Source organism: Sarcophilus harrisii, chromosome 5 (assembly GCF_902635505.1).
Source record: "Sarcophilus harrisii chromosome 5, mSarHar1.11, whole genome shotgun sequence".
Classification (NCBI taxonomy): domain Eukaryota; kingdom Metazoa; phylum Chordata; class Mammalia; order Dasyuromorphia; family Dasyuridae; genus Sarcophilus; species Sarcophilus harrisii.
The window spans coordinates 50176192-50190014 of NC_045430.1; positions in this window are offsets into that span (position 1 = coordinate 50176192).

The window sequence follows — 13823 nt, forward strand, 5'->3', positions numbered from 1 at the left end:
TTTGTTCCTTACCAGAAGCCTGGATGGTGCTTTTGTTATTCCTATCTTACAGATGAGGAAACTGAGGCAAATAAAGGTTTAGTGACTTGCCCAAGATTGCACAATTGGTTAAGTGTTTGAAGCGAGATTTGAATTCAAGTATTACTGATTCCCTGGTGGCCACTCTTTCCATTGTGCCACAGTTCTTAAGGGGAAAATAAATGAAGCTGCAAGTGTGCTTCAAACTTGAAATAAATCTTTCTATAATGAATTTACTCCCCTATCAGTATTAATACAGCTCTCAGACATTTATATAGATCTGCTATCCACAGTATGTTAGAAATACATAGGAAATATAATTTGGTACTATATGACATTAAAATTATTGCTTGAAGTTCCACAAAAATTACATAACTGTGTTCTGAATACTCAATGGATTTTTTTAAGTAATTTTTTTTTTCTTGAAAAATTTGGCTGCTTTATTCAGGGTTCTGGTAATTGCATTATTCTACAAAATTTGAGCCAGAGGCTTCTGCTGCTGGTTATGTCTGCATGAAGCCAAAAGCATCCTTCTTGGGAAAAAAAAATCAATCTATTCAGCGAGTCCAGATGGTTGCTGTTGTGTAAAAACATCTGGATAATTATCTGGATGTGCTGGTGTTCTGTAGACATTTCCTTTGTCATTCTTATTGCATAAATCCATTCATCACTACAGATTCATTAATTGTATCAGAATTCATTTAAATTTTTATGCATGTAAAAAGTTGTCATTCAAGAGTTTTCATTTTCATTTTGAACACTAGTTAATTTCATTTCTTTTAGTAAAATAATGAAAATTGTTACCATCTTTGGGGTTCAGCTTCTAAACCCCAACAAGAGGCTACTTGTGAAATAAAAGGATAGTGCTAATATAATAAAATTTTATCTCTCTTGTACTGAAACTGTGGTGTGTAGCTTGCTTTTTTATTTGTACGGAGCATGTTATACTTGAGGAAATTTTTTTTTTTTTTTTAACCAAAAGCATCCAGTTGATAAAAGCTGATTACATTCTCAGCAGGGCTTCTTGAATAAACCAGGAAGTCTAACAAACGTTTCAGTATACAACACTGGCATTCTAGGGATTGCCTTGTTTACTTATTAAAACTGTCTGAATAAGTTCTTAAAATTCAAACACATACCGGGAAGAAAATTCTTCACTGTCATATTTTTGAAGAAACAAGTAAAGGTCTGGGATTGTAAAAATCCACTCTTTGTTTCTGAAGTGACTAGTTTATATAACCTTTTACCTAATTGTGTCAGTTCCTTTCATACACCTGCATGGGCTAATCAGCCTTCCTCACTTGCCTGAACTCAAATTAATCTTCTCAGTAATGCCATACATGTCTAACAAGGGAACAAGCATCCTTCAGTCTATCTGTTGAGATAATGCGTAAATCTCTTATATAAGAGCACACTCCCTTGGTGATCCCTTGGAACAAGATTCTTACAAGATCCTACGTTAATTGTAACCCAACCCCTTACCTTGGGGTTCCATCAAATTTTTGTTCCTTTTTTTTCCTTTTTCTATTTAACTCCTGCAGTGTCTAAATGTATATAAATTTATTTTATTATCAGAAGTCCATAAACTACCTATATGTCTCTTTCCTTCTTGTCTCTTTTTGCTACCTCAGAAAAAAGTTCTATTTTCTGGTCAGGGGCTTTCAAAAAAGTATTGTGTTATATTGACCTTCTGTACTGAAAAAATAATTGTTTTTGGAGTCCATTAATTTTACTCCTTTGAATGAATGACTAGATTAGGCAGATAGAATTCTCATTTAATAAATATAAAGTACCTACTATGTGCTTGTCACTGGGAATACAAAGAAAGGTAAAGAACAGTTCCTCCTTTCTTAGATGATCGCAGTCTAATTGAGGAGATAGCATTGTAACAATGGTAGGTAGCTTAGGTGTCACAGTGGACAGAACATCAAACCTGGAGTGTGGAAGACCCGAATCCAATGTGACGTCAGACATTTACCATGTGACCCTGAGCAAAACCCTCTTTGTCTATGTCTTCTTGCATGTAAATTGAGTTGGAGAAAGAATGGCAAATCACCCTAGTATCTTTGCCAAGAAAATTCCAAATGGTAAGAAGTCAGACTCAAAACTGAAAAAGAATAACAATGTACTATTTACAGGATAAATTATAAATAACCAACAAAGTAAGATAGCATTGGGGGATCAAAATAAGGTTTCTTTAAAAAGTAAGCTTTTAGTTGAGACTTGAAGGAAGCCAGGAGGTAGATATGAGGAGGAGAGCATTCTGAAAAGAGTTGGGAGATAGTATCTTTTTAAGAAATAGCAAAGAAAATGCCTGGTAGGAAAAGGGGAACACCAAGATGTGTAAGAAAGCCTCCTATCTGCGGGATTGAGGAAGAGGGCGACGGGTTACAAAGGGTTTTGAATACCAAGCAGAATTTTTTTTTTGATCCCAAATAGGTAATAAAGAACTACTGAATTTATTTTTTGAATAGGGAGGTAACATGATTGAATAAAAGGAGTTCTATTGCCCTTTTTTGAGCAACTGAAGTGAAGAATTAAGAAAAAGCCTATCTTTCCAATTTTATTTTACTCTCCTTCCAAATCTTTTTTACAATGTCAAAAGAAGATTTAAAGTTTCAATAACTGTCTTCACAATCTATCACAGAGAATGTGATCTGCTTGGCCTCAGAGCAAAACTGGCTGAGAAGGTAGTTCTCCTTCCGTCTTTTGATTATTTCCAATTTATCCTGTGTATATAGCTTATTTGTATATATGTTTGTATGCTGCCTCCTCCATTAGATTACAAACTCATTGAGAGCAGGAACTGTTTTCTGCCTTTTGGGAGGGAGGGGAGGAGATTAGCACATAGCAGACACTTAATAAATGTTCATTAATTTGAGTATCTACAGCTACAAAGAGACAGGTTTTTACTCATAGAAGGGAAAAAAAAATCTTCCCCATAATTAAAAGTGATATAAAGAGGAATTAGTTTATCTTGGTGGGGAGGGAACTGCCATTATTGGAAGTCTTCAGATCTTAAAGCTAGATGATTACTTGGAATGATTTCTTACTTCTCATCCAGAGAATATGTGATCCTGAAAAATTGTTTACTAGCTTCTATAGAACTGGATTTTCAACTATTTGGGTTCAAATCCTAACTTTGCTACTTCTATCTCAATGATCTTCAACAAATCTTGGTCTCTAACCCCTCTGAGACTTTTAGGTTCATGGATTCAGAATAGGAGGGTTTTCTGGAGATATTTAAAATGGGAATGGACCTTAGAATTTCCTTGGTTCTCATTATATTTATGCCTTTTCTTGGTTTGTTTGTTTTACTGATCCTACCCACTCCTCAGCCAGAAGTGGTATTAATGATGATGGTGATAGTGATCATAAGTAACATTTACTATGTGGTCAGCTAAGTGTTTTGGTTGGTTCTCCCAACAACTCTGGAAAGTAGATCCTATAATTCCTATTTTATAGATGATGAAACTGAGGCAAAAAGAAGTTATATGTAGTTTGCCAAGGGCCACACAACTAGTAAGTGTCTGAGGCTGTATTTGAACTCCGGTCTTCCTGACTGACTCGTGCTGTATCCTCTGTGTGGCCCAGAATCGATGCCTTGCCTTGTAACAAATAAAAATAAATTAGCAAAACCAACCAAATACAGTACACTTACAGTGCAAAAAGATGAAAGGTATGATTCATTATCTCTGTAGCTCCTTTATTTGATAAGGTGAGAAAACTGAGACTTATTATAGGTTAAAAGATGTGCTCAGAACCACATAAATTCCAAGTAATTGAGCTGGAATCAGTCTCCTCTCTTCCTTTATTTGTAAAATGAGGTGCAGGGGAGGGGGAAAAGAAGTATTGGCAGGGAGGTTAAACTTGGTAAAAATGAAAGTACTCTCCAGTGCTTAAACCTATGATCCTATGAAAATTTTAGCCAAATTATAGATGATGTCAGTTCTACTTTTTGCATCTGAAAAGTACATTTGATAAAAACCAAAAGAATCAGCCACCAGGCACTGAGCTAAGCACTGGGAATACAAAGAAAGAAAGCTAAAAAAGACAATCTATGTTGTTAAGAGCTTACAATCTAATTGGGAAGGCAAAGTGTAAATAAAAATAAAAACAGATCACAAAGTTAACATTGAAGTTGTTGGCATTATGCAGCCTGAATTTTTTTCATATTTGAGTTTTCTTATATTATTATTACTTTTTTCATATTTTTACATTATCATCTATGCCTCTTCACTATTTGAACCTTGTAAATAAATACAAGGAGGAAGACTCTTAAATAGTCTCATGGAACTTGAAATTCAAACTTTACCAAGTATGCTGTCAGATTTTTCTTGGTTCAGATAAATGTTCATATTCTTGCAAAACTGTAAACTTGACTGACATTAAACAGTGGCGACTTGTCAACAGTGAGTACTTTAGCTTTTAATGAAACAAATATTTATTAGACCCCTAGACTTACTGTGACTAAAGTCCTTAAAAGGAATCAGTGTTCATTATTATTATTGGGATAGACAGAACCATTCATCAAAGCCATTGGCTGTGTTTCTGTACGTTTTTGTTTTGTTTTGTTTTGTTTTTGTTAAGAAGATTCCATTCATTGATCTGTAATGAGTAAAAGCTTTGATTGCTTTTTACAAAGGCAAGACAAGATAGAGATGAACTTTCTGATGACAGTGATTCCAGCTCAAATACTTGAAACTTGTGTGGTTCTGGGCAGATCTCTTAACTTACTCAAAGCCTCAATTTCCTTACTTTATTAAATGAAGGAGCTATAGAGATAATGAATCATATCTTTCACCTTTTTCTTTTTTATAAGACAGGGGATCGATTCTAGGCCACATAGATAGAGCACCAGCCAGGAAAACCTGAGTTCAAATACACCCTTATATACTTATTAGTTGTGGGGCTCTAAGCAAGTCATACAACCTATGTTTGCCTCAGTTTCATCATCTGTAAAATGGGAATTATAGCACTTAACCTCCCAAGGTTATTGTGAAAACCAACTAAAAAAAAATGATAATTGTAAAACACTTGGCATACCACATAGTAAGTGAAAAGTGTTTCATTATCTGGGCATACAGTAAGTACTTAATAAATGCTTTGTTGAATGACTATTCTCTGCAACTCATTCGTGTTCCTATTTTTAATTCTTATGTCTTTATAATGTATTTCTATCTTGACTGACTTTGACCTTTAAGAATGGTACTGAGAAAACAGGTCTCCCAGAAGGGAACAAAGAGGTAGTTGATAGAATGCCAAACTTAAATTAACTTGGAAATGTGAATAAATCCAACTTCCACCACCCTGTGATGATGGACATTTAAATTCACTTCCTGAGGTTTGTTTTGTCAGATATAAAGTGAAGGAGTAGGGACTACACAGGATCCAATTCTAAATCTCAGCAAAATGATGTCAAACTAGACACAATGCCATGTACGAAGGCAAGGTCTCACTATCTAAATTTAATTTAATATGTAATATAAAATAATTTAGTATAATACCTAACATTTAAGTTGCTAACTTGAATACAAAAACTTTAAGACTTTATGAATAAATTACTGAATAAAGGAGAAGCAAAATTAACTTTTTGATTTCATCCTTTGCAATGAAAATGCACTTTCATTTGAAATGAAACTTACATTTATATAGTGCTTTAAGAGTTTACATAATGCTTTCCAGGACAGTGAATCTTTAATAAATATTGAATCTCCTCTTTGCAACCTCATGAAGGTAGGTGATGCAACTGTTATTTTTCCTAGGTTACTTCTGCCCATTCCTAGAATCCTGGAATCCTCTCACTTCACACTCTTGAAATTCCTAGCTCCTTTCAAAAATTAGTTCAGGTGCCTTATTCTACTTACTTGTCAGTTGATAGAGTTAGAGTTCTCTCTATTTCCCCAAATTACTTGGTATTTTTTGTTTTTACTTATCTGAATATGTGCATTATTCCTCTCTTTTTAAACTTCTTAAATGTAACTTTTTTTTTTGATCAACAAGCATTTTTTTTTTTCCCTCTAACCTCTACCTTAAATTTCCCCATTGGTGTCATCCAAAAATATATCTCATTTCTTAAATCCATCATTTCTATCTCAGGAGATGGGTTGCAAGGCCCTCTAGAATCATGCTTTTAAGGCATTGTATTAGAATTCTTAGTTGTTCATCTTTGAAATTCCTTTAAAATTCCTAAAGACTCATGATGAAAAATGCTATCCGTATCCAGAGAAAGTACTATGGAGTCTGACTGCAGATCAATGTATATTATTTTCACTTTTTTTTTCCTTTTTGTGGTTTTTCCTTTTTGTTCTGATTCTTCTTTCACAACCTGACTAATGTGGAAATATGTTTAATATGACATATACACACATATAACCTATGTCATAGTATTTGCTATCTTGGGGAGGAGGACAGGGGAGGGAAAGAAAAAAAAATTGGAATTCAAAATCTTAAAATAAGTGAATGTTGAAAACTCTTTACATGTAATTAGAAAAAAATTTAAAATAATATTATTGTTACTATATTCTTATAATCCTGGTATTATTCTGGACTCTTCCCTCTTCCCTCATTCCACATGTATAATCAGATGCCAATCCTTGCCTATACTGCTTTTAAGTTCATTTAAGTCCTTATCATCACTTGTCTACTTTATTGCAACAGCGCATTAACTGGTCTTCTACCTCAAGTCTCATGAACAATTTCAATCCCTGTACATTGTTGTCCAGACTTTACCTAAGTGAATATCCAGGCATGCAACTCCTCTTCTCAACCAAATTCAGGGGCTTCCTATTGCCTCCAAAATAAAATATAGTTTTCTCTATACAGCTTGGCCCAAGCCTCAATTTTCATTTTAAAGGTTTTTTTTTTTTTTCCCCAAACACATGAAAAGCTAGTTTTCAACATTCATTTCTGCAAGACTTCATGTTCCAAATTTTTCTCACTCCTTTCCTTACTTCCCCTGTCCCAAATCAGTAAGCAATCTGATACAGTTTAATGTGTACAATTCTTTTAAACGTGTTTCATATTTATCATGCTGTGCAAGAAAAATCAGACCAAAGGGGAAAAACCAAGAGAAAGAAAATAAACAATAACAATAACAAAAAGGTGAAAATACTACCCTTTAATCCACATTCAGTCTCTATAGTTCTCTCTCTAGATGCAGATGGTACTTTCCATCGCAAATCTATTGGAATTGTATTAAATCTCAAGTTCATCACAGTTGGTCATCACACAATCTTCTTGTTACTGTGTACAGTGTTCTCTTGACTCTACTCACTTTACTTCACTCAGCATCAGTCCACGTAAATCTTTCCAGCAAGCCTCTTTTTTCAATCATATTGGACATTACTCCCACTCCTGTATTCTGTGATGGAACCAAATTGGCCACTCCATTATCCATCTCTCCGTACCTTTATACTGACCATCTCTTAAGCCTGGAATCAAACCCTTTCTTCCTTTAATATGCAACTCAGGCATTGTCTTTTGTATGAAGGTTTTCCAAAGTCTTGACCCTTATGTATCTCGGAAATTAGAGTTTTATTAGAGAAACTTGCGACAAAAGATATTCATCCCAATTGTTTGCCTTCTACTTGTATTGAGTTTGTGCAAAAATTAATTAATTTTATGTAATCCAAATTTCTCATTTTAACTAAATTGGAATGTAAAGAGGAAGAGCCTACAATTTTCTGTTCCTTATATTTTCTGGTGATGAGACAAGAGCTGCCATGTGCTGTTGGGTTGAGAGGAAGGGCAGCTTTTCTATGTCCCACCTAGTCAGTGTGTCCATGAGCATGTAGCATCTTGTGTTTTTTCTATTTCTTCTTTCCTGATCTTGAGTAAGTGAATGTCCCAAGATGGGACAGTAGTTCCAGTGGTCCAAGTAATGATCTTTTAATTTCAACAGATGCTGAGGTTCCATAAAAAGTCCCCTCAGCAACCAGATTTGGTAGCACAGTACAAAGAGGTAGTAACATCAACAAACTGAAGCAGTAGCAGTCAATGACAAGAGAATGCTACTGCTAAAAGGAATTTAAAGAAGATTCCTTCATGTATACATATATTGTATTTAACTTATACTTTAACATATTTAACATGTATTGATCAACCTGCCATCTGGGGGAGGGGGTGGAGGAAAGGAGGGGAAAAATTGGAACAAAAGGTTTTGCAATTGTCAGTGCTGAAAAATTACCCATGCATATATCTTGTAAATAAAAAGCTATAATAAATAAAGAATAAAAAAAGAAGATTCCTTGAAGGAGAAAAAGAACTTCCAAAACCAGGAGTCAGGGAAATAGCCATAGTTTATACATGTTCTCTGCACATGTGTCTCATTACCTTTGTATTTTAAGTTTAAATCTACTTCTACAGAACCTGTATATGCAAGAGAAGAATTGTCCCACTTTGAGGGGAATATTTTGTACACTATAAGGTTCAACAATATTTTATTACACCTTAGTAGTTAGTGAATAACAGCTAGCATTTATATTGCACCTATGTAGCAGACACTAATGTGGTTCTACTGGGTGATAAAGGAGAGCTGACCAATGGGGGCTCATGATTGAAAGTAGTAGACACTCCATTCCCTCACTATGAGAATCACAATAAGTCAGCTGCCTTCTGGGGACCCAGCTAGCTGCTTCAAGTATAAATGGGGAGGACATGAGTCTAAAGGGTAAAAATATTTACAATATGTAACATTTGGGGCTTATTTTTAATCCTAACTTCAAGTGTAATAAAAAAAAAATATTCAGTAAGTATAATTGGCATCTTCCTTATGCCTTTAACCACAATTCTCATGGTTTTTTTCCTTATTAAACATTATCTAAGAAGCAAAATGAAAATTTTGGAAAATTTGACCTTTTCATTTCTTGGTTAAATTGTACAAGATTTTATCTGAAAATGTCTCAGCATGTATATTGGCAGCCTGACATGGCCCCATTAGTTTAGTATTTATTATCTCTGGAACTCAGCTGGGATTTGTGGTCCAAGAGTGGTGGAATTTGTTTTTCTACATTAAGAAGGTTTATCTCTGTTCTTGCTTAAAGGCGCTTGGTAAACAATAATGCATTCTAGTCAGTGCTTCAAACTTAAGTGGAACCAACCAAGTGTATGCAATATATAACTGTACTCCTTTCAAATGGAAGCATTGTGGGGAGGGGAAAAAAAGAAAAGCCAAGTTCACCAAGTTCACCACACGTGATCTCTAGTTAGTTAATTGGGACCATTCTCAAGCAGTAACATAAATAAGAAGAAAAAAATAAAGCACAATCTGGTATTCCAATGGGGAACTTTTTAGTTTGAGATTAAAAAGCATAATCTTGTATTCCAATAAGGGACTTCTTAATTTGAGATTCATTTGTTTTCAATATGAGAGTCCTTATTAAGAATTGTTATTGTTAATAAGGACAACATGCCAAAAACTTTATAATTTACTATAATCAAGGGCTTCCTAACTTCTTAGGGGCAGAAGGACAATGAAATGAAAATTTTTATTTATATTTTCTTGGCATATTAAGAAACTGTTAGAAGACTCATTAGTTTATTTCCTTAATCACATCTGCCTTTGGATCTAGTTTTGTGTTCTGAGATATCATATATCCAGAGTTGGAAAGGACCTTTAGAAGTCATTTAAACTACCTAGCCCTTTCATTTTACAAGTGAGGGATTTAAGAAGCTTATCCAAGATCACATAGATAAAGAGGTCCTCTGTCTGCAAAGCCAAATTTTATTACATTGTGTGCTATATACTCTCCATCTGGAGGCATTTAGCAAGTGCCTGCTATATACTAAATACTCCCCTAGAGAGTGGAGATACAAAGAAAAACTGAGAATAGTCCCTGTCCACAAGGAACACATATATGCATGTGTATGTATACATAGATACATATATGTAATGTTCTTGGTGGGATTTTCTTGAAGTCTGGGAGCAGTCTTTGTTTCAGTCGAGTAATCACCACAAGAATAGCCAGGTATTCAAGTTCAAAAGTCTTTATTGTCTCCTTCGCCTGGTGCCCAGCTAACTTTCTCCTGGCCTTTGGATGCAACTTGGTTTCAGTGGAGAAAATGAAAGAGAAGAGACTCCACAATGGTGTGAGATGGGATGAATATGAGTCCAAGGGTTTGTGCTTCAGTCTCTAGCCACCACCAAGGTGGATGATGGAATGAATCTGTCTTTGCCTATATGAGTTTGCCTCAGCTTATATGCTCTACACTGAATATAAATCAATCATCATATCATTATGAAACCATTATTTGTTGTAAGATTCAATCAATCATACTGAACTTAGAGAACTATTAAGCACCATGCTAAACTAGATGACTATTGTCTTTATCAATTCCACTGACTTAACACCTTGTAAGAATCCTTGTTTTAAGTACAAGAGTTCTGGCCCATAACACATATTTATTTGTGATTTATATGTGTGTGTATATATACAATATATTTGCACATACATATACTTTATAAACATGCACATACACACAAGTGCAGTTTGTATTATATACCTATATGTATGTATTGTGTACGTATATAAAGTTTTATATACATCTACATATATAGACTTATGTGATTGTATGTGTGCAGGAGTTGTGGCCAGGTAAGGGAGTTTTGTTCTAGACAGAAATGGTAAGTAAAATCATTGAAGTTCATGCCCTATGAAGGCATAATATTGATTTGATTATTGTTCCTAGAGTAAAAAGCATAACAGTGTGTGTGTGTGTGTGTGTGTGTGTGTGTGTGTGTGGTCTAAAATTTCAGAGATCTCTGATTTCATTTGTATAAGTGTTCACTCCACTGACTCACACTGAAACCCTTCAGTTCCTCAGAAGATGTCTTCCAGCAACTGTGGCCAAGGAATTTCATCACTGGATGACCTGTCTTCTGGTAATAAACTCTGAATTTAGCCAAGCTGGACTTTGGACTTCAGGCACACAGTATTCAGCTCTGGTGTCAGTAGAACCATGATATTTTTCTGGTTCTGTAGAACCTTGAGAGCAGGTTCTTTCTCTGCTGGCACAGCCTGTGTGTCATATAACATGGCATCTAATTAAAACTTTAGTGGAAGCTTTGTTATTCCAATTGTAGGCATCGTTATTGGTGCAGTTTTTTAACTTTCTGTTAATTGTTTACATCCTGCTTTCTGTCAAGAGAACCTCTTGAGTAGACTATGAAGGCCAATATTTGGTAAGGTATTCAAAAGTTAATAGATCCAAGTATTCTAAATACCTGAGGGAACTTCCCCATCCTACATAAGAATTTCAGTCACAAGAGCAGATCAGTTACTTTTTATATCTTAGTAGATAAATTCTAGGAAGTTGCCTAAAGTAAAGAGGGGTTAACTGACTTACCAAAGATCACACAGTTAATAAGTGTCAAAGGAGGGATTTGAATACAGGTTTTTCTTAACACCAGGGCAGGCACTGAGTCAATAGACTCAGTAACGCTGCCGCAAAATGTGCATTAAAAATTGGCACATGAAGAATGTTTGTAGCAGGTTTCTTTGTAGTGACCATATACTGGAAACTGAGTAGATGCCCATCAACTGGAGAATGACTGAATAAATTGTGGTATATGAATATTATGGAATATTATTGTTCTGTAAGAAATGACCAGCAGGAGATTTCAGAAAGGCCTGGAGAGACTTACATGAATTGATGCTGAGTGAAATGAGCAGGACCAGGAGATCATTATATACTTCAACAACAATACTATATGATGATCAATTCTGATGGACCTGGCCCTCCTCAGCAATGAGATGAACCAAATCAGTTCCAATGGAGCAGTAATGAACTGAACCAGCTACACCCACGGAAAGAACTCTGGGAGATAGATGACCATGAACCACTACATAGCATTCCCAATCCCTATATTTTTGTCCGCCTGCATTTTTATTTCCTTCACAGGCTAATTGTACAATATTTCAAAGTCCGATTCTTTTTGTACAGCAAAATAACTGTTTGGACATGTATACTTATTTTTTATACTACCTGCCATCTGGGGGAAGGGGTGGGGGGGGGAGGAGGAGAAAAGTTGGAACAAAAGGTTTTGCAACTGTCAATGCTGAAAAATTACCCATGCATATATCTTGTAAATTAAAAGCTATATAATTAAAAAAATTGGTACGTACAAAATATTATACACACTGATTATAGTACAGGTCAATAGTTATATGTATATTTCACCAAGAAGGATTAGACCAGAAATGGTGCATTTGATTTGATTCAAGGACTAATTAGATGCCAAGTGCTGTTATTGTTATAGTTTATTCTTTGTGCTTGAAGAGGACCATAAAAATCAGGGAGGGGGGATACCATGACATGCAAGTGAATTGGATTTAAATGAGGGAGGGCTGTGCAAGGTCGCCAGCCTCACTTTGCCCTCCAGAGCCATTTGGGTCCAGGAGGCAGATATAAATCAAGATAACTAGAGATGATCCTGGATTGAATGCAAATAATTATTTTTGCTTTGACCAGAAACCCTAAGGATTTTCTCCTTCCAGACATTCTTTTATCTAGGTTTTTTTATTTTTGTGGTGTGTGACTTAGTAAAAGAGGAGATTCTTTGCCTCAATTGCTACTTAACCTTAAATTACTGAATGGGTGTGGTCTCAGTCAAATTGAGACCTGTTGAAGACCTTAGCTTAAAAAAGGTCAAGGTAAAAAAGGTGCTGAAGATACAAAGAAAAAAATGAAAATAATGAATGCCTGAAGATTCCACTGGAGGGATAGAGGCAACTTAGACTTTAAAGTTCACTTTTCAAAAAAAGGAATTTATAACTTCAACAATCAAAAAACGGTACTTCGGGTGAAGAAGGAGTTCATCCACCATGGTGGGACAATAACTTCCCTGTAAATTAGAATTTTAAGAAAGTTGTCTGGGAAAGACTTACATGAACTAATAGAAAGTGAAATAAACAGAACTAGGAGAATATTGTATACAGTAACATCAACATTGTATGAGGATTAACCATGAATGACTTAGCTGTTCTCAGCAATACAGTGATCCAAGACAATTCCAAAGGACTCATGATAGAAAAATGCTGTCCACTTCCAAAGAAAGAACAGTTAAGAGTCTGAGGGCAGATCAAAGCATATGTTTTCTTAACTTTCTGGTTTTGTATGTGTGTGTGTTTTCCTCCTCCTTTGGATCTGGATCTATATTCACAACATGACACCATCTCAGAAAGGAGGTGGTAGTGCGGGAGAAAGAAAATTTGAAATTCATATTTTTTAAAAGTTCTCTTTACATAAAAGTGGGAAGAAATGAATGTCTGTGTAAGATAGAGACAGACAGACAGATATAGAGACAGACAGAATGCGTAAGTTGCCTATGACACAGAGATTAATCAGCCAGAGCAAAGTCACACAGCCATCATATATTTGTAGAGGTAAGGTAAGGGCTAACACAATACCTGGCATATAGTAAGCACTTTAATAATTGTCTTAAAGCTCCAACAGATTAGAAAAACTTCCTCAGAGTATGAAAGCTCTTATTTATCAGATGTCAGACTTGAATTGGGATGCCTTTTCTTCAAAATCTGCTTTCTGTCCTCTCGAACATGTCATGTTGTGTTGTTGTTTTTTTTCTATTCTTATTCTTATTCTATTCTTAGTTATTTTCTTTCAGAATAAAAAATAAAATTATTATATAGGTTCTTCTAGGCTTTTCACATATGAATTTTGTTTGTTTTCATCATACACATTTACATTCCAGCTTTACCATACTCTCTCTCTCTTCCTACTCCACTCTCTTGTTCACCTCCAGCCAGGCTCCGCTTTACCATGAGCCTGAATCAGCTTTTGGTGGG